Source organism: Microcaecilia unicolor, chromosome 12 (genome assembly GCF_901765095.1).
Source record: "Microcaecilia unicolor chromosome 12, aMicUni1.1, whole genome shotgun sequence".
Lineage (NCBI taxonomy): Eukaryota > Metazoa > Chordata > Amphibia > Gymnophiona > Siphonopidae > Microcaecilia > Microcaecilia unicolor.
The window spans coordinates 29,581,699-29,602,717 of NC_044042.1; positions in this window are offsets into that span (position 1 = coordinate 29,581,699).

A 21,019-nucleotide genomic window follows, 5' to 3' on the forward strand; every position below is an offset into this window, starting at 1 on the left:
GGCGGACCGCCCCTCCCACCCCCCTTCCTACGCCACTGTCTATAATATCTATATATATAAGTACATAAATACATAAGTATTGCCATACTGGGAGTCGCAAGTACCCAGCAAGATCCCAAAACAGTTCAATACATTTTATGCTGCTTATCCTAGAAATAAGCAGTGGATTTTCCCCAAGTCCATTTTAATAATGGTCTATGTACTTTTCCTTTAGGAAGACATCCAAACCTTTTTTAAATCCAGTTAAGCTACCCACTTTTACTACATTCTCTGACAACAAATTCCAGAGTTTAATTATATATTGAGTGAAGAATATTTTCTCTGATTCATTTTAAATTTACTACCTTGTAGCTTCATTGTGTGTCCCCCTCCTAGTATTTTTGGAAAGAGTAAACAAGCGATTCACATCTAGGTGGAGCTTGTCGCCCTATCAATTTAATTGTTTTGGGGTTTACTAAGATGGTGGCAGCTGCATTGGGGAGACTTAAAACCTCTTTGAGTGGAGTGGGTGGACACCGACTTCAGCCTTGTGACATCATGCCGTCTCCTGCTATCAAACCTGCTTGGTTCAGAGTTTTAAGCTTTCTCTGAGAAATGGAATCTAACAAAATAGAGGCCTATGTCTGGCAAATCAGATGTGACTGATGTCACAAAATTGGGTGATGACATCACAGACACCGTCTGCTACACCAGGCACTGTGGGAGTTAATTAAGTGTCATGCAGATAAGGCATGAAAAGAACAATGGTTGCCTTGAGCCCTAGCAGTGTTTGTGTGCCCTACCCTGGAGGCACAGCCAGGCAGTCTCATGGCAGTAGATATGCATGAGATTTTTATCAAGTACATTTTGTTGAGAGAAATTTTAAATATTACAAAAGTGATCACTGACAGTTTTGGTTTTTTAAGGTAGTTACCAATTGTCAAGTTTTGTAATATCTGTCATATAAAAATTAAACCAAATCAAAATTGATAAACCATTTTGAAGTAAGAACATAAGAGCATAAGTATTACTGGGACAGTCTGAAGGTTCCATAAAGCCCAGTGTCCTGTTTCCAACAGTGGCCAATTCAGGTTATAAGTATCTGACAAGATTTCAAAAGACTAAAACAGATTTTATGCGGGTTATCCTAGGAATAAGCAGTGAATTTTTCCATGTTCATCTTAATAATAGTATGGACCTTTCTTTTAGGAATATCCAAACCTTTTTTCAACCCTGCTAAGCTGTTTTTTACCACATTCTCTGGCAACAAATTCCAGAGTTTGTTTAATTACACATTGAGTAAAGAAATATTTTCTCAGATTTGTTTTAAATTTACTACTTTATAGCTCCATTGCGTGCCCCCCTAGTCCTAGCATTTTTGGAAAGAGTAAACAAGCAAATCACGTTTAAACATTCCACTCCATTCATTATTCTACAGACCTCTATCATATCTCTCGTCAGCCATCTTTTCTCCAAGCTGAAGAGCCCTAGCCGCTTTAGCCTTTCCTCATAGGGCCATCATCCCATCTCCTTTATCATTTTTGTCATGATTCTCTGTACCTTTTCTAATTCGAGGGGTGACCAGAATTGCATACAATATTCAAGGTGCAATTGCACCATGGAGCACTACAAAGTCTTAATATTCTCATTTTTTTCCCATTCCTTTCCTAAAGATTCTTAACATCCTATTTGCTTTCTTAGCAGCCGCTGCTAAATCCTAAATCCTTTTCTTAGGCAGTGACTCCTAATGTGGACCTTTGTGTCCTCTAGCTATAGTTTGGGTTCCTCTTTCCCTACATGTATCACTTTGCACTTACGTTAAATATCATTTGCCATTTGGATGCCCAGTTTCCCAGTCTCGTAAGGTCCTCTTGAATTTTTAAAACAATCCTCTTGTGATTTAACAACTTGAATAACTTTGTGTCATCAGCAAATGTAATAACCTCACTTATTATTCCGGTTTCTAAATAATTAATAAATATGTTAAAAAGCAGCAGTCCCTATTTACTTCTCCATTGAGAATATTGACCATTCAACCCTACTTTCTGGTTTCTATCTTTTAACCAGTTCTTAATCTACAATAGGACATTGCCTCCTATCCCATGACTTTCTAATTTCCTCATTCATGAGTTACTTTGTCAAATGCCTTCGGAAAATCCAGTTACACACTATCAACAGGTAATGATTGTGGTATAAATCACAGCATCAGATACATTGAAACTAGACTTATTCCGGGCAGATTTAAAAAAGAAACACGTTCATTGGTAAATAGGAATGAGCAGTAAGGAGTAGAACCGATATATCCTTCCACATGTTGGCAAATTGAAATGCCCAAGGAAGTTCCAACAACTTTAGACGCTTTTTATCCTTTAGAGAAGAGAAGGATATAGAAGTGGAACTATGTAACCTACGATTTCTGACTGACTTAGCAAATATCACATGTTGATAAAGATAGATCGGAGCTAGACCATATAGTATTTTATAGAGCAAACAAGCCAACTTAAATAACATTCTCGCTTCCATAGGCAGCCAGTGAAGTTTGACAAAGTACTGAGCTATCTTATTGTACTTTCTCAATGAGAAAATGAGGCGAACAGCAGTGTTTGGAATAGTTTGTAATTTTTGTAGTTGTTGCTGAGAACATCCCAAATAGCAGATGTTACAATAGTCCAGTTGTGTTAGTAACAGTGCTTGGAGTAATAATTTAAATTTCTCAAATTCAAAGTATTTAAGAATGAGCTGTAGATTTCTGAATGATTGATCATCTGCATGCCTGGAGTCAGGGCAGCCATAGACCCTGGTGCAATACGGCAGGGACATGGGTAACTTACAGGATTCTGTAAAATGCATGTGTAAGTGGTATTCTACCCATGCTCCGCCCAGGTGCAAACCCCCTTTCATTTACATGCTATGCCGTTTACGTGCGCCATTACAGAAAAGCACTAAGTTGCCCTGATTGCACTTCACGGGTAAGTGTTCGCTTACACACACAGGTAGTACTATTCTGTATATTTATCTGCACAAGGAATGTGTAAACGCGGAGGCCCAGATCTAGAATTGCCCTTCATGGCCTGAGATCACATGGTCAGAACAGGAAGCAGTATTTGGTAAAAGGAGACCCAAAACAGAAAGAAAACACTGCTGTGGTCAGAAAAAGGTTGAAATGTTTAAAAATGGATCTTTGTAGCTGCCAGGGAGCAAGAAAATAATCTGCAAATTAAAAAAAAAAATTCTGTGGTATTATGCAAAGAATGACTGCTGAGTCACATAGCATGTTCTGGGACACCAGGAGTAGCTTCCTAAGTTTAATCTCCTAGAAGTGAGATAGTTCATGGTTTTTTTTTATGTCCAGTAACCTCTGCAGTTTCTATCATTCCCTAACTGCACATGCCAAAGTAGAAAGCATGAGAAGAGATCTAAAGAAATAAGAAGAATGATCTAATGTTTGTCAGTTAAAATTTAATGCGAAGAAGTGCAGAGTGATGCACTTGGGGTGCAGAAATCCAAAGGAGATGTACAAAATTGGAGTCAAGAGACTGCATGGTCCATCCAGTCTGCCGTACGAGGCGGCCACTCAGTATCCCCAGGTGGCCCCGCACAGGCGATTTAACTGGGCAGGAGCTTTTCTTGCACAGTTAAATCGATATTCTGTTTTACTCTTTTGGGATCTTGCCAGGTACTTGTGAACTGGATTGGCCACTATTGGAAACAGGATACTAGGGTTGATGAACCTTCTGTCGGTCCTAGTATGACAACGCTTATGTTCATACCAGTTAAATAGTGCTAGATATCAGGCAGTTAATATCTGGTTTATTCCATGTTAATTGCTAGCACAGAGTCGCGTTAAGGGGCTTTGAACTATTTTCACAGTTATCGATTGGTATACTGGAAGTTAAGTGCTTTTTGCATCAGGGGGAGTGGCACGGGTGAAGAGAAGGCATGGCAGTCATTTGGCAGTTAATGTGCTGCGCTTAGCATGCGCTAACCACTCACTGCCTGCCAAAAAGGAGGTGATAAGTTCTTCTGCATCAGCTGAGAGAATGTGCTGCACCTTGATCTGAATGTTAATGCACAACCTGCAAGAAAAAATAGTGATAACATCCCTAATAGGTGGTGCATTAAATTTTCAGCTACAACACGGTAAAATCTCATATTAATCCGTGGTAACCGCAACTTTTACCATGGTTTGGTAAAAGGGCTCCTAAATGAGCTGCGTCATCCTAGCTGTTAACTACTTTACATTCTATAAAAAAATACATTTCCTGTTATTCATAACAAAATTAATCAGTTGGAGAATTTTAACAGGAGACTCAATTTGAGAGTATTAAATTTCCCAAAAATGGCTGAACTGAGTGGTTTGGAACTATTTAAAAAATACTTATCTGAAGTTCTCAATTGCTCCCCCGAGATGATTCCTGCAATAAACAAAATATATTATCTCCCAATTCCACAAAAGAAGACGGAGGAACAAAAGAGAAAATCAGAGGTTCAGGATTTACAAGATCATGGATTACAAAACTTGACAGCATTTTTGGAAAATTCATTGCCTGAAATCCACACTCGCTCAACTTTGTTAATTTCTTTTGTTTTTGAGCAGGACTTAAATTCAATTATGAAATTATACTTTAAAAATGCTCAAAAAACTTTTCTAGGGGCCCGAGTGTGGATCTACCCGGATGTTACTAGATACACCCAGGAAAAAAGGAGAGTTTCTCTTACTGAGAGATGAAGTCAAGGCATTGGGAGCTACCTTTTTGCTAGCTTACCCGTGTAAATGCCTGATAAAATATTTGGGTAACAAGTATATTTTCTACGAACCTGATCAATTGAAAAGCTTTGTTGAATTAAAGAAGATTGCCAAATGACTTCATGGGTTTGGGGGTATAGTGCAGTATTAATTACCCGTGGGGCGGTCCAGGTCCTATTGTCTAATAATGATAAATAATTTGTTCTCCTCAACTTATTTGACCCCCCCCCCCCCCCCATTGTGGTTTACTATTGTGGTCTAAGAATAGGGAAATAATTTTTCTGAAATGAGAATTTTACTTGTTTTTCCTTAAGAGGTATGCTATCTCTGTGTTGCAGTAGCAAGATTGTCTTGTAATTATTTGTGAAATTATAAAAAAACAAAAAAATTCCCATTACTTCCAAATAACCAGAAATCTCCTTAGGGCAGGAGTTGCCATAGTCATATTCAGTATTATATACTTGTCAGGCTTAATATCAATTTCCTTCTCTAGGCATAGAAAACATGAGAAATATAACTTACTTTAAACTATAGCTGAAAAAAATCTGAGCTAAATCTAAAAACATTCCCTTTAAATCCCAAATAAAATTCTTTCCCCCCACTTTCACCGCGGCTAGCTGCAAGTCCAACCTTTCATCAAACATATTGTAGACAAATATCGCCACCTGCAGGATGGATATAGCAAGAAGTTAGTGTAGAAATGTCAGTACTTTCTAAACTTTTTCTGCTTTGGAATCAACAATAAGTTTTAGATTAGGTTTAAATAGCCCAACTGATAAACCTTCATGTACAGTCACATCTTTCACTTCTTATCTGTGTCTCTGATCTGTAGGTTCCATATTTTCAAAACAACTACTAAAGCAAACTAGCCCACATATCATTGAGCTAATAGAAACTAAATGTGTTATCTAGAGTTTCCATTCGAGATACTGTAAGCAGTAGATACAGAAATGATAGAAGCCAATCATCTGGGTATGACAATATGAAGCAAGAGGTCTCTGGAAAGGACCAATTACCACCGAGTTACCACTGCGCAAGCCATTTCTGGGGTTTTTCTTTTTCCACTGGAAATGGCGTGTGCTCAGGGCGGAAGTACCACTGGCGGCCACGTTGGGCCAGTGATAGTCCTGATTTAGCATTGAGTAAGCCCACATTGGGCTTACTGTTGCTTTGTAAAAGCCCCCTTAAGTCTGTTCAAAGACAGATCTATACTGATGAAATCACTTTTTCTTCTCATTCATAGGGCTTCCTAGTGCACCAACACAAAGTTATAAATTGTGCTAGCTTGTATTAAAGTGTCTTATAATCATTTGGTACTGTTAAATACATGTGAAACTCCTTTAAATAGTATCAATATTTTTCTTAATCAAAAGGCACACATAAAGTTCGTAATAGGATCGTCACTTATAACAATGATAATATCCAACTTCACATCTCCATATAAGTAATCCACGTGTTGCTCAATCACACTGCCGAAGTGATTTCACGGCTGCTGCTAGTCCCCCCTTGAAATCTTTTCTTCAACATGCAACCTAAGGTTTCGTATTGTTGACTTTTTCAAGGACTCGGGTGTGGACCTCAGCATACTAGCAAATCTCTGTCTTAAAAACTCACGGTACCTTGTCCAAAGGTAAAATAGACAATGAAAATTTCTGGCAGCAGGTTATTCCTTCTCTATCAAGATTTAACTGATCCCCCCCTCCGAAGGGACACCACCTTGTAGTGGTGGAGGGGCTTCCATGTTTCAATGACTCAGAGGGCTATGCTGAAGGGTTACCCATATCAGACAGGCCTCTGAGGAGAAACCAGACAAAGAGTGTCCCAAATTAGGGAGAGTGGAAAGATGGTGACCTGAAGCTCGTACGCTCAATGACCCAGCTGTCCTCTGAAGTTCTGTCTTTGTTTACTTGAAATTTCGTCTTTGCATCTGCAGTTACCTTAACTGAGAGGAAGGGGACGATGAGGGGGTCAGCCGCCGACGGCCAGCGTTTTGTCCCTTGTGCAGCAAGTGTGGGACTGCTGCGTGACGAGCTGCCCACAGATGACTGGGTTGATGAGTCCTTTGATTAGCGTTGGCGAAGGAGCGTCGATGCTCTTGGACCTGGAAACAACTTCATCGCTCTCAAATCATTGAACCACCATGTCCAAAGGAGTGGAGGAGTGAGTTAGGAGTGTATGCTGAAACGGAAGTCGTTTACAGCTGAACCCGTGTCGGCGGTGCCACTCCTAAACCTGTAAGAGCTATCAGCTTGGAGTTTTTGGCTCCCGTGGAGGTTACATTGAATATCATCTGGAAGGAGCGCCAGGACCTAATGATGGTAGCAAATTTTGCTTCAAATATAATCTTATTAGTGAGCCACATGGATAATCTAATCGATTCCTTTGCGAATGAAAAATTGATACAGCAAATGAAGTTCTACAGGAATAGGAAACGGTTAAGATTTTGAAAATGTTAATAGACCAGAAAGATTTGAACAAAATTAATATTATTACAGATGATTAATATCGAGATTGTTGTTTTCCCAGAGTTCCAGGTATGACTCCTAAAGTTTTTTTTCCTCTGAAATGATTCCTCTTAGTATATTAATTCAAAAGGAGTGAAGCCTGTGAAACTGGGATTACTTTAATCAGTGGGAATTGGATCAGAGATTCAAGTGTTTGTATTTTAAATAATTTCTGGCTTTAAAAGGGGGAAAAAATAAAATCAGGTGTATTATTTCCACTAATACTGGACAATAAGTATGTTTCCAATGAAATTAATTGACTATACACCATCTTGGGTTTGAAGAAGCCAACCAGACAATCAATGTGGAATAATGATTCAGATAAATAATAACTGGGGATAATCAGGTTAATACCACGTTTCTTGGTTTACTGTTGTTTAATTGATCGCCTTATCTTGTTTCACTCTCCCTATTTATTTTGTGGTGTAAGAAAGAGAAGGATTGTATATAATCTATTTATCTAGTTGAGATTGTTTTCTTCTAATATTGTATTAATGTACAGTCATCTCTGTATTACTGTTTGCAAGTGACCCTTGTAAAATGAAAAATTATAAATAAATTATTAAAAAAAAAAAAAAGGATTTAACTGATCCAACCAATTTACTGATTGCTTAGGGATTTTAAAGTAACTCATACTCTGGATTCAATTGTGCTTTTATCAGCTAAAAAATGTTTTAGGGGTAAACCTTCTCCTTGGTATCCCCCTCCTTCCCCCCCCCCCCCCCCATTATCTTTTAAACAAGAATGTCTTAGGTCAGAAAGGAAGTGGCACATCAGGAACTGAAAAGATAAAATTAATTAGAAACAGAGGATTAATATACATTTGAGCTCTGTAGTGCTAGAAATGTATACTGCTCCATTTTAATAGGTACTTCCTGCCTTAGAAATTTTTTATTCAAGATCACAAATAGCTTTACTTCCTTTCCAAGTTCTCCAAATCAAATTAACCAACCCAATGCTGATTGTTTAGCTACTTATTTTTCTGATAAAATTGCTTTGATACATAATTCAGTTTCTCAGGAACATCTGCTAACTACTGATTTCTGCCTACCAATGAAACTATTGTTTGTCCAGCAGACAGATGCTGGTCTAATTTTAAGGAAGTTACAGAGGCTAAAGTTTGAATTTACCTTGCTAAACTTGTGAAATCTCAATGTCCACTGGACACTTGACTTCTATCCTTTTGAGGTTATACAATAATATATTACAGTCTGGCTTTTTTTCTTCATCCATGAGTAAGATAGTCCTTTCTTCCATCCCTAAGGGGCACATTTTCAAAACAGAAAAACGTCCAAAAAGTGGCATAAATCTGCATTTGGATGTTTTTTTCACAAAAACGTCCAAATTGGTATTTTCAAAACTAATTTCTAGATGTTTTTCTATGAAGTCCATCAGAAGGGCGTTCAAAACACAAGGGGGCGTGTTAAGGTTTTTTTGTGAGCAATTTTGAAATTTTGTAAAAAAAAAAATGTTTATATTGTAATGTGACTAAAAGTGATTTGTATTTACTGATATTGCTTGGAAGACCTCTACAAGCTAGGCCTTGCATAAGTATAGTTAGAGGGTTGGTATATCTTATATTGGTAACATGGCCTTCTGTAAGATTGGTACGGCACCTTGATCAGTAGTGTCCGTGGAAAGATTAAGGATAATTGTTGTTATCCAGAATCAAGACCATTTCCTTAATGCTCTCGCCAAAAAGATTTGTTCCAGTGCATGGTGCGTCTGTTATCATATCATGAGCATCTTCATGTAGACCAGGCTAGTCTCCTTGTCACTACAGGAATGAATGTTTCTCTTCATGTGGCATCACAAGCCGATCTAATAAGATATTCAGCACACTCTTGAGTTTTGAATGCTTGCAGATGTTTGTCCACATATTTCTTTAGAAGTAGAAAATGCAGACTTTTAATTATTTCTATAATTGCGCCATTTGGATGATGAACACCCTAGCCTTACATTTAACATGCTATTCTGGGGCATATTTTTGCCCATCATACCCAGCAGCTTCCAGCTGCCTTCCTTCTTTTTCCAGAGGGGTATTGTTATGTTATGTTACACTTTGCTTCTATTTTGCAACAACCTAAGAAGTTCAGTGCAGATTACAAAATCAAAGAGGTTAAACACAATAAGTTTAAGAATTACAAACATAAAACAGTATTCTACAGACTTAGGGCTCTGTTTACTAAGCCACACTAGCATTTTTAGCACACACTAAAATTAACACATGCTAAACGCTAGAGTTGCCCATATGTTCCTATGGGTGACTTAGCATTGAGCGTGTGCTAACTAGTATGCGCTAAAAATGCTAATGCGCCCTTAGAGCTGCTTAGTAATCAGGGTCCTAAGAGAAATACTTCTTAAACAATCACGTTTTACAGTAGTTACAGAGAGTCATATAATCAGTAGTGGTACGAATATGACTTAGTAGCGAATCCATATCATTCACAGCTTGATAATAAATTAATGGAGTAAATATCTGCTGAAATTTAATTCTCTTAACTGCTGGAAAAAATAATATCTGGTTTCTTGTTTTCCCTAGTGAACTCTTATGAAGAAGAGTAGCCCAATGAGATAAATAAGGGGCCAAACCACTTAAAAGTTTTAAAATAATTGTACAGATCTTAAACTGAGACCTAGCCTCAACCAGAAGCCAGTATAGATCAGCCAACAGTGGAGTTATTGAATTCAACTTATAAACTGAAAAAATTAACCGAGCTGCTGCACTTTGGATCAGTTGTACCTTTTTTAACAAAGTGCTAGAACTGCCAATATAAATAACATTACAATAGCCTATTCTGGACAGGATTAGAACTTGAACCAAGGCTAAAATTTGGACCATCAAAAAACGTACAAATGGTTGTTAATTTTTTTAGTAGATGAAAAGATTAACAAATCAAAGATTTAATATGACATGAAAAAGACAGAAAACGGTCAACCTCGACTCCTACAATTTTGCAGCAAGATTCAAATGAGAATGAATCCAAGGCTATTTTACAACTAAGCGGAAATTCAGCCTTAGTAGGACCTAGCCATAAGAATTTATTTTTTTCTCGATTGAGTTTAAGATAGTTAACTAGGATCCATTATTCAATCAATTGAACACACTTTGTAATACTTATCAACGTAGCAGGCCAATCCTGTGAAATCGGATATAATAGGGTGATATCATCCGTATATATAAATTAAGGTATCTCTAGTTGTTCCAAGAGTTTACCCAAAGGTTGAAACATTAAAAAATGAAGGGGACAGGACGGAAACCTAGGGTACGCCACACCCAGGGTTCCAATTTGAAGACAATACCCCATTCTTCTAAACTTTATAGCTATGGGAAGTTAAAAAGCCTTTAAACCAAAATAAGACCTTCCCAGTAATACCTAACTCATTCAATCTGGTTAATAAAAGATTGTGAGCTACAAGGTTGAATGCACAAAATAGAATGAATTGAATAACAATAGCATTACAACCTTGAGCCAATAAAGCTTGCCAAGAGTTCTTGTATCTCTTTAGTGTGGATTTGACAAAATCTGAGTACTAAGGTAACTGCAATTTATCGTGATCCATAGCTGGCTGCACTCTGCATTTTGTCTCTGTCTTCTTGAAAGGAGACTGCCCAATCTTCACCTGCTGCTCGAGGATGGTCTTATGAATCAGCTTACATTTGATCTTGTTTTCTGTCAATGAGCCTAGTTTAAGCCCTCCTCAATAGACCAGTCAAGCTAAGAGCAAAGTCACATTTTCCATTTTTAGACACATACATTCTTTAGCCTCTTAGGCTTCCATGGCTGGCATCATGATGTTTGCAGTTCTCCAGGTCTTGCCACGTCTAAGTAAGTAGAACCAATGTTTCAGCCATGATGGCTGAAACATTGGTTCTACTTACTCAGACACAGCAAGACCCAGACAGTACAGCAATCACATACATCCTTTTACAAAGCAGATTCTCATTGAATATTAGACCTTGATCCAAAAAGCCCAATCTTTATTATCAACACCATCCACAGAGTCATGTGTTCCATTTCCAGGATGTCTGTCCCTTGCCATGCCTTTACCCCTAACTAGAAGACTGGCTGAGAATAGCACTTCTAATTTGCAAATTTATAGAAATGGACAGCTCTCTTTGCAAAAGAAATGAATTCAGTTTGTGATTTAAAGAGAAGGTAAAATTATGTATAATCATACCTGATAATTTTCTTTCCATTAATCATAGCTGATCAATCCATAGACTGGTGGGTTGTGTCCATCTACCAGCAGGTGGAGATAGAGAGCAAACTTTTGCCTCCCTATATGTGGTCATGTGCTGCTGGAAACTCCTCAGTATGTCGATATCAAAGCTCCATCCGCAGGACTCAGCACTTAGAGAATTACACCCACGAAGGGACACTCTGCCCAGCTCACCACCGCCGAAACGGGGGAGGGGAATTAACCCAGCTCATCCCCACACAAGTGGGGGAGGGGAATCCGTCCAGCTCATCCCCGCGGAGCGGGGGAGGGACACCACACCCGCCGATGCGGGGGGATCTGGCTTATCCTGCAACCGCAACCGCGGGAGGAGCTGACTGACCCGAACACCGCCGAAGCGGGAGGAGTACAAAGCTGCCCTACAGCCGCACGAAGCGGGAGGGAGTGCCGGCAGAATTTTAAGTCTCAATCCAGCCCCGTAAAACGGAGGGGAGAGGAATGCAGCAGCTCACTGTAACACAAACTCGTCTTAACTCTTGAAGAATTCAAGTGAAAAAACTTGAACACGAAGTCTTTCTGAAGTAACTGAAGACTAAACTTGAACCTGAAATGCAACCAGAATAAAAACAGTACAGATATCTGGGAGGGGCTATGGATTGATCAGCTATGATTAATGGAAAGAAAATTATCAGGTATGATTATACATAATTTTACCTTCCATATCATCAAGCTGATCAATCCATAGACTGGTGGGATGTACCGAAGCAGTACTCACCCAGGGCGGGACATTGAAATCCCTGACCTCAACACTGAAGCTCCAAACCGGGCCTCCGCCCGTGCAGCCACAGTCAAACGGTAATGCTTGGAGAATGTATGAGCCGAAGCCCAAGTTGCCGCCTTGCATATCTCTTCCAAGGAGACTGATCCGGCCTCTGCCATCGAGGCCGCCTGAGCTCTCGTGGAGTGAGCCTTCAGCTGGATAGGCGGCACCTTCCCCGCGGCCACATAAGCCGCTGCAATGGCTTCCTTGACCCATCTTGCCACTGTAGGCTTAGCAGCCTGCAGACCCTTACGAGGACCTGCAAACAGGACAAACAGATGATCCGATTTCCGGAACTCATTGGTCACTTCCAAGTATCTGATGATGACTCGTCTCACATCCAGATATTTAAGAGCAGAGTACTCCTCTGGGTAGTCCTCCCTACGAAAGGAAGGGAGACAGAGCTGCTGATTCACATGGAAGCGAGAAACAATCTTGGGCAGGAAGGAAGGCACTGTGCGGATAGTCACTCCTGCCGCAGTGAACTGCAGAAAAGGCTCTCGACATGAGAGCGCCTGGAGCTCGGAAACTCTTCTGGCTGAAGTGATAGCCACCAAAAAGACTGCTTTCAACGTCAGGTCTTTCAGAGATGCCCTTGACAAGGGTTCAAAAGGCGGCTTCTGCAATGCTCTTAGTACCAGGTTGAGATTCCACGCAGGCACCACTGAGTGCAGAGGAGGGCGCAGGTGATTAACTCCCTTGAGAAAGCGCACCACATCTGGCTGCGAAGCCAGGGAAGCACCCTTCAGGCGGCCCCTGAAGCAAGCCAGAGCCGCTACCTGGACTTTAAGGGAACTGAGCGACAGGCCTTTCTCCAGACCTTCTTGCAGGAACGCCAACACTGAAGAAATTGGAGCAGTGAAGGGAGAAAGTGAGCCTGCTTCACACCACGCTGCAAAGATACGCCAAACCCTGGCGTAAGCAGTAGAAGTAGAGCGCTTCCTCGCTCTCAGCATAGTGGCGATGACCTTGTCTGAGAAGCCCTTCTTCCTCAGACGCTGCCGCTCAATAGCCAGGCCGTAAGACCAAAGGGGGAGGGATCCTCCATCACCACGGGACCCTGATGTAACAGGCCCTGCTCCACTGACAGCCGCAGAGGATCGTCGACTGAGAGCCTGATCAAGTCCGCATACCAGGGACGCCTGGGCCAATCCGGACCCACCAGGATTACCCTGCCGGGATGCTTTGCCACCCGGTCTAGCACCCTGCCCAACATGGGCCAGGGCGGGAACACATAGAGAAGCTCTTGTGTCGGCCACTGTTAGAGAAGAGCATCTACTCCCAGGGATCGAGGGTCCCGTCCTCTGCTGAAAAGGCGCGGCACTTGGCAATTGGCCGATGACGCCATCAGATCTAGGCTCGGCTGGCCCCAGCGCTTCGTGATGTCCAAGAACGCCTGAGCAGATAGCTGCCACTCTCCGGGCTCCAAGGTATGGCGACTGAGAAAGTCCGCCTTGACATTCATGACTCCGGCAATGTGGGCCGCTGAAAGCTGCTCCAGGTTCACTTCCGCCCACTGGCAAAGATTCATAGCCTCCTTGGCTAGAGGGGCGCTCTTGGTACCTCCCTGGCGGTTGACATAGGCCACAGCCGTGGCATTGTCCGACAGGACCCGTACAGGCTTCAACACCAGTACCGGGATGAACTCCAAAAGCGCCAACCGAATGGCTCTGAGTTCCAGGAGGTTGATAGACCACTTTGCCTCTGCAGGAGACCAGAGCCCCTGCGCTGTCCTTCCCAAGCAGTGGGCTCCCCAGCCCGACAACGAGGTGTCCGTCGTGACGACAATCCACTCTGGGGTCACCAGAGGCATTCCCGCAGACAACTTGTCTGTCTGCATCCACCAGCTCAGCGCCTTGCGCACTGCTGGGTCCAAGGGAAGGCGCACAGCATAATCCTCCGACATCGGAGTCCAGCGCTGCAGCAAAGAGAGTTGAAGCGGTCTCATATGAGCCCTGGCCCAGGGCACTACTTCCATCGTGGCCGTCATAGAGCCCAACAGCTGCACATAGTCCCAAGCCCGAAGGGGAGAGGCTACTAGGAACTGGTCCACCTGAGCCTGAAGTTTGACAATCCGATTGTCTGGCAGGAACACTCTGCCCACTTGGGTGTCGAATCGAACTCCCAGGTACTCCAGGGACTGAGTCGGGCGCAGCTGGCTTTTCTCCCAGTTGATGATCCATCCCAGGGAGCTCAAAAGAGCAACTACCCGGTCCACAGCTTTGCCGCACTCTGCATAAGAGGGGGCTCGGATCAACCAGTCGTCCAGATAAGGATGGACTTGTACCCCTTCCTTTCGTAGGAAGGCCGCGATGACCACCATTACTTTGGAAAAGGTCCGCGGAGCAGTAGCCAACCCGAAAGGGAGGGCTCTGAACTGGAAGTGTCGTCCCAGGACTGCAAAACGCAGAAAGCGTTGATGAGGAGGCCAGATGGGAATATGCAGGTACGCTTCCTTGATGTCCAAGGATGCCAGGAACTCTCCTGCCTTCACTGCCGCTATAACAGAGCGGAGAGTCTCCATGCGAAAGTGCCGCACTTTCAAGGCCCGATTGACCCCTTTGAGGTCGAGGATAGGCCGGACAGAACCTCCTTTCTTTGGTACCACAAAGTAAATGGAGTAACGTCCCTTGCCAAGCTGACTTTCTGGCACCGGAACGACCGCGCCCAGGCGGATCAGATTGTCCAAGGTCTGCTGCACTGCCACAGCTTTGACCGGAGACTTGCAGGGAGAGAGTACAAACCCGTCTTTTAAGGGTCGGCAGAACTCTAGTTTGTAGCCGTCTCTGATGACTTCCAGCACCCACGCGTCTGAAGTTATTGCGGTCCACTCGCCCAGAAACGAGGACAGCCGTCCTCCAATCTGCACTGGGGCGTGGACCAAGACCCCGTCATTGGGTACGAGACCCTGGGGGAGGACCGGAGGGAGCACCTCCGGGACGGCGGTCTCTGCGAAAGGAATGCTGCTTGGGGGAGAAATTCCTCTTGAAGGAAGAGGGGGCAGAGGAACCCGACTTGCCCGGGCGGTACCGACGGGCTTCCTGCAACCGTCCTCTGGAGGTACCGGGACGAGTACTAGCCCGAGCCCTGACCTCTGGTAATTTCTTGCCCTTAGATGTGCCGAGATCGGTCACGATTTTGTCCAGCTCGACCCCAAAGAGCAGCTTGCCTTTAAAAGGCAACCTAGCCAGGCGGGATTTAGAGGCGTGGTCAGCAGACCAATGTTTCAGCCAAAGCCACCGCCGCGCAGAGATTGTCTGAGCCATGGCTTTCGCTGAGGCCCTCAAGACATCATACAGCAAGTCTGCCAAATAGGCTAAGCCCGATTCCAGGGCCGGCCAATCAGCCCTCAAGGAATGATCCGAGGGGGAAGCCCGCTGCACCATAGTCAGGCACGCCCTGGCCACATAGGAGCCGCAAACTGAGGCCTGCAAACTTAAAGCAGCCGCCTCAAAGGACGACCTTAAGGCCGCCTCCAATCTTCTGTCTTGGGCGTCCTTTAGGGCCGTGCCACCTTCCACCGGCAACGCCGTTTTCTTAGTCACCGCAGTGATTAAAGAATCCACGGTAGGCCACAGATAGGCCTCACGTTCACTCACAGCCAAAGGATAGAGGCGGGACATAGCCCTAGCCACTTTAAGGCTCGCTTCTGGGACATCCCATTGAGCCGAAATTAAGGTGTGCATGGCATCATGCACGTGGAAGGTTCTAGGCGGGCGCTTCGTCCCCAGCATAATGGCAGAGCCAACAGGGGCTGAGGGAGAGACGTCCTCCGGAGAGGAAATCTTCAAAGTGTCCATGGCCTGTAACAACAGGTTGGGCAAATCCTCTGGGCTAAAAAGCCGCGCTGCAGAGGGGTCATCCGCTCCATCCGAGCGTGGATCTGTCTCCACCAAGGAATCCGCAAAGGACCGTTGGGAGACCTCAGACACGCTGCCCTCATCTATATCGGAGGAGACAAATTCCTCCAAGGCCTGGGAATCAACCCGAGGGCGTTTACCTCTGGGAACCTCAACCTCTTTACCAGACGAGGGAGCAGGGGCAGCGTTGTGCATGAGGAAGGCCTGATGCAGCAGCAAAACAAACTCGGGGGAGAAACCCCCCAGACTGTGCACTTCCGCAGTCTGGGCAACAGCCCTAGACGCACCCTCAACCGGCGCTCGCAACAGCGGGGGAGAGACATGCTGCGCATCCAAAATGGCGTCCGGCGCGAAGCTCCGCGAAGGAGCCGCGCGGGAAGAACGGCTCTTAACTTTAGCCGCTTCTGTGCCGTCGCCCAAATTAAGGGCGTTCATGGCATTAATGTCTCCAACCTCAAGGGCGGCCCAAGAAGAAGCCGTCCGAGCCGCGTGGCCGGCCAAGATGGCGGAGGCGAGGAGCGGGGGATGGGCGCTTATGGCGGGAAAAACCGCCACGCCGGAGGAAGGACCGGGACATTCATCGGTCACGAAACTGTCACCCAACAAGGGCGAATCAGGCTTGAAGACCCCCGCATCCCCTCTAGAAGCGCTCAAGCGACCCGGGGAGCGACCCTTTGCGCCCTCGCCCTCCGACGCCAGATGCCACGAGGAGAAGAATCGGGGAACCCCCTGCCCGCTATAAAAAGGTAAAAATTACCTGCTGTCCGCTCCGAGTTGTAACGACCTGGTGTCCCAGTGAGTAGCTGCAATAGACGCTTAAATAAACGTCGAAATAAACGCCTTTAAGGACGTTCAAAATTTTTTTTTTTTTTTTTTTTAACGGAGCCAGCGGGAGGGGGGAGAAAAGGAGGGACCTGGCACCACCAGGTTTGCACTTGCTCAAAAGAGCCCTCAACCCCAGGCACTCAACAAAACCTAAAAATTAGGCTTGGAGGCCTAGCCAGAGCTGCTGCTGTGTGTGACCACCACCTGCTGAGATAGAGAACATACTGAGGAGTTTCCGGCAGCACATGACCACATATAGGGAGGCAAAAGTTTGCTCTCTATCTCCACCTGCTGGTAGATGGACACAACCCACCAGTCTATGGATTGATCAGCTTGATGATATGGAAGATGCTTTTCTAGAAGTGAATGTGAAATAAATGTGTAAGTTAGAAAACCTTTTAAGAACCATTTTCAGATTCATAAACCTTAAATGTCATAAACCTTAAATGTATACTGGTCAGCACCCATCAATTTTACTCATTTTCAATTCCACTTTTTACTCTCTTTGTGTACTTACGTTTGCAAAAAAAAGAAAAGCACAATTTAAGCCACCAATAAATGCCAAATTAAACAGGATACTAAGCAAGAGATGATAACCAACAAGTTCATGATAATGATAGAACACAATATCTCACAGAGATTAACTGAACCAGCTGGAATAGACTGTAAGAGAGTATTGGCAGTCAATACGTTTTATTATTGTAAAAAGCAGAATCGAAGGTTTGAAGGGCTCTTTAAGTGCAATGATATACTCTAGATTTTGATATTAGGGCTGTATTGAATATTCATATTTGATTTGATTTGGCCCCAAATAATGTCTCAAAAACATTATTCATATTTGACCAGTGATTTAAATTTGAATACGAATAATCCGGGGCTCTTTGATCTCTGATTTCACATTGCTTCTTTTATTATTTGTTATATTAAAGCTCAATGCCCATATTTGTATTCGGTATTCGTAGTTGGCCAAATAATATTTTTCATTATTTGTATTTGGCCAAACAGTAAAATACGCTAGGTGCTCAAGGCTCATGGCCTTGACTATCTCTATAGTTCCTGGATGTGGCCATTACCTTTAACACACAACATAATTTGTCACTCTGCTCATGTAATACAGCGAACAGCACCAGGTAACAAGCAGTAACCAGGCAGCTGCATTCTCACCTTACAGAAATTAAGAAATGAACACAAGCAGAACCCAAATTTAACATTTAACTTTATTTTCAAAACAAAACATGGGCTTTTGTCTCAGGTGGCAACACATTCCACAATGTGCATCAAAGGATTTCACCACATGCCCAAGGTGTCTGAGGCTCATGCCCTTCAAGGGCATAGTAGGGAAGCACTTTGTTGCATATCGTGGAGTTTGTTACTGCTGCTTTTTCATAAAAGATGCTCTGCAGTAAATTTCTCCTCCGAGAGAGGGAAGGCTTGAAGTTTTTCAAGCAGCATAATGCCTAGTCTTCTTGGGCCCATTTTCCTGTATGCTCTGCTTCTTTCTTGAGCCGAATCTAGAGAGGAGAACAAAGGAAAGATCTATTGCTTATGCTGCCCTGACGGTTCGTGGATGGTACTATCCCTATTGTGGGAGAGTAGGTTGGTCAATACTTCAGAAAAAAGCTAACGTGGAGGGGCATAGTCGAACGGGGCACCCAAGTTTTCCTGAGGGCGTCCTTGCAGGACGTCCTCGCGAAGGGGCAGGGAAACCCATATTATCGAAACAAGATGGGCATCCATCTTTCATTTCGATAATATGGTTGGGGACGCCCAAATCTCAACATTTAGGTTGACCTTAGAGATGGTCGTCCATAGAGATGGTCATCCCCGGTTTTCAGCGATAATGGAAACCGCGGACGCCCATCTCAGAAATGACCAACTGCAAGACCTTTGGTCATGGGAGGAGCCAGCATTCGTAGTGCACTGGTCCCCCTAACATGCCAGGACACCAACCGGGCACCCTAGGGGGCACAGCTGTGGACTTATTGCTCCCAGGTGCATAGCTCCCTTACCTTGGGTGCTAAGCCCCCCAAAACCCACTCCCCACAACTGTACACCACTACCATAGCCCTTAGGGGTGAAGGGGGGCACCTAGATATGGGTACAGTGGGTTTCTGGTAGGTTTTGGAGGGCTCACATTTACCAGCACAAGTGTAACAGGTAGGGGGGGATGGGCCTGGGTCTGCCTGCCTGAAGTGCACTGCACCCACTAAAACTGCTCCAGGGACCTATATCCTGCTGTCAGGGAGCTGGGTATGACATTTGAGACTGGCAAAAAATATTTTAAAAGGTTTTTTTTGAGGCTGGGAGAGGGTTAGTGACCACTGGGGGATTAAGGGGAGGTCATCCCCGATTCCCTCCGGTGGTCATCTGGTCAGTTCGGGCACCTTTTTGAGGCTTGGTCGCAAGTAAAAAATGAACCAAGTAAAGTCGACCAAGTGCTCGTCATGGACGCCCTTCTTTTTTCCATTATCGGCCGAGGGCGACCATGTGTTAAGCACGCCCCAGTCCCGCCTTTGCTACGCTTCCGACACGCCCCCGTTAACTTTGGTCGTCCCCGCAACGGAAAGCAGTTGAGGATGCCCAAAATTGGTTTTCGATTATGCCGATTTGGGCGACCCTGTGAGAAGGACGCCCATCTTCAGATTTGTGTTGAAAGATAGCTGCCCTTCTCTTTCGAAAATAAGCCTGAAAGCTTTCTAACCCATAAGCAACAACTAGATTATATATGAGTGATTTTTTTTAAATCAGCATATTGAGCAGAGAAGAGTAAAAAAAATCATATGCAGTTTGTGGGCCTCACTTTTACATAAGCACATTTCTGACGACTGGTTTACAATTCCTGCAGGATGAAGCAAGCTAGAGGGCTTTCACTGCAGCTCCTGCTGTGAGGATGGAGGTAAATCAACAATTTAAACCTCTCAGAGCACAGCAGGGGAGGCTTAGCCTGTCCAAGCCTCTTATACCGGGCGCCTATGCTCTTTATTCACTTAGACTCAATATGGCTGTGTTTCAGAATAGACCTATATGGGGGTCCTTGTGTACAAAAACAGGTGGAGAAACTAGAACCAAAATGTTGTATGGTCCGACTGTATTTCTAAATATCTTTTCCACTAACTGAGTATGAAGTGCCACTGCTGCTGACTACCTAAAAAATAAGTTTGAAAGAACTTCGGTAGACTACACATCACCAGTTTCTTCAATTGGACTAAAACTGATTTTGTGACCGCTGAGGAAGGCGTTTATGCTGAAACATAGATCTGTGACAAGCATAGGCGCCCGGTATAAGAGGCTTGGACAGGCTAAGCCTCCCCTGCTGTGCTCTGAGAGGTTTAAATTGTTGATTTACCTCCATCCTCACAGCAGGAGCTGCAGTGAAAGCCCTCTAGCCTTGTGTAACCAATTGTAGAAATTGGTTTATGGTTTGTTTACCTTACTGCTGGGAGAGCAGGGGGAGGTGGGGGGGGGGGGGGGGGGGTTGGCTGGGTTGCCAGGGAGATATTTAAGGAGGATGACTTCCTGACCTGCACTGAGAACAGATAGCAGCAGAATCGACAACCAGACAACAAAGGTAGAAAAGATCATTTTATTTTCATTATAGTGTTTGGAATATGTCCACTTTGAGAATCAGGTGCTCAACTATTAAAAGTTTATAGTTATTTACTTATTTATGGCATTTTATCCCACATTAAACATGAATTAGGGTGTTTTGTAGCTCTATATGAGAATTGTGATGATATGATCCTTTGTTTCATATTGTTGACGGTCTGCATTTTCCGTATGGGTGGTATATTGGTGTACTAGGTTCTGCCCAGTGTAATATTTATGGTACAGTAAGGTTCTGAGTGTGTTTTTGCACAAAGTTGTGCATAGTGTTTTGCAGTTGAGCGATTGTGCTTAGAATATGCTTTGAGCAACCACTTTATTCTTTGACAAATGATACATATCTAATATCTAAATTTAATAAAAGGTATTACTTGTGACTTTTATTTTGATTTATTTATTTTTTTCTGTGTGTTATCAGACAATTATGGATTTAAGCTCCACCCCTGGCCCCACCCCTAATCCCGCCCCCTTTAGACTCCCCAAACAGTTGGGCCACCAA